The sequence below is a fragment of the Pygoscelis adeliae genome, unplaced genomic scaffold, assembly GCF_000699105.1.
Source record: "Pygoscelis adeliae isolate BGI_AS28 unplaced genomic scaffold, ASM69910v1 Scaffold60, whole genome shotgun sequence".
NCBI lineage: Eukaryota > Metazoa > Chordata > Aves > Sphenisciformes > Spheniscidae > Pygoscelis > Pygoscelis adeliae.
In genome coordinates this window covers 3,064,872-3,066,604 of record NW_008823954.1, presented here as the reverse complement: position 1 = coordinate 3,066,604, position 1,733 = coordinate 3,064,872, and positions in this window count along the sequence as shown.

The following is a 1,733-nucleotide window of genomic DNA, read 5'->3' as shown; positions in this document are numbered from 1 at the left end:
AGCAGGAAAGTAATACTTCTCCCTCAATACGTATTCAGAATGATAAATTTGCCACCAGTGAGTGATTTCCTATTACTGCTGCTCATGCTTACTGGTGTGTTAAACCTTTATCTTGGTGCATGCCAGAGGCTCTCTTTGGTTGTTAAGGATGGGTCTTCTCCAAACACAATCAACAATATGAAGCAGACAGCCTAATAGACTCCTTTGACAGAGCCTAGGCAGAATCAGCTTTCCGTTCCTGCAATTGCAGGTCTCGAGATGCCTCTTAGAGATTCTGCAGAGCTATGGACTATTTCCATTGGATACACACACATGACCTGAGTGTATCTTAGTTTAGGCTCTCTCCACCCCTTGGTGAGAATTGCTTTAGTATTAACTAGGAATCTTGGAGTCGCCTTTCCAATTTTCAAGAAAAGTTTAAATAAAAATGCAAACTTTTAAAAAGGCAAACAAAGTATTGGCTATGCTCTCCAAAATGGATAACATAGTGACAAATGTTTATAAAAGATCTATGGAAGAAATGTCAGAAATAGATTTGCTAGTCTGCTCTCTCTAAGATCAAATTTAGAGATAGTCTCGCTTCTGCCTGTGTTCAGCTGGTTGGCTGCAGCCAGGCTTGCTCATCTCAGCTGGTTTGTTAGAAAGCCCTTCCTTGCAAAGCATGCTAGTGTTTTGTGACTCTTTGGTTCTTCCAAGGCTCCCACTCAGATATGACTTCTTTTACTCCAGCTACACTGCCTCCATCTAGTTCAGAGGATGACTTTTTGAAGATCCATCCTCTGTATGGCAAGCTACCTCCCCTCTTCGAAAATGCCAGTGCTGCTTTCACAGGTCAGATGCTGCCACCTGGTCTGGCTGATGAACAGCTCTTTGTGATTAGTGAGAAATCTCCCTCTCCATCAGGGTTGTGTTAAGCTGATGGAAGTGGAATTGCTGGAATTGCTGTCACTGATCTTGGTCTTGCATTTGCATGGACTGTTTGCAAGTATGTGACTGCTGTGTTCCTTTGGAAATCCTATTGTGCCTCTCTGCACTGCAGAAGGAGCAGCAGATACAGAGGAAGGCTAATGCAGGGCCCTGTTATCCTTCTGTTGTTGATACACCTGCTGTGCAATGGGAAGGCAGCTTGCTGGGGGGCATAGTATCAATGAAATCTTTGGTGAGCGTATTTATCTCTGTATCTTACACACACCGCAAATAAGGCTTCCTTCTGTCTTTCTGTCTGTCTGTCTGTCTTGAAAAGGAAGGCAGAGCCCCTGAACCAGCAGTGTTTGCTTGTCCTGTGCCAAGTAGGATGCAAGGATAGAAACTTTGAGAGCTCTCCTCCTTTGCCATGTTCTTTAGCCTGTCCTGCTTGGGTCAGGGCAGCCTCCTGGTGGAAGTGTTCAGCTTTGTTAGCTATGTCAGCCCTTTGCTTCTCTGATCACCTGAGATCTACAGGACCGTGTATTACCAATTTACATGGGTAGCACAGAAAATGCACAGGGGGAGATGCTTTTCTGCTTCAAAGAGCTTGTGGGTTAACATCCAAAACTATGCTGACGTCTGGAAAGGACTGTGCAGTAGTTATTGACATGTGAAGATACAGGGATAAAGAGGAGGACTAATGGGGGGGAAGTCCCTCTCTATATCTGGATGGTGAGTTGCACGGAGCTGTTACCTCTCCTGGTGGGGAAAGACCTTTGACAAGTAGAGATCTGAAGCCAACCATGGCTGAGTGACCTTGCCTTGAA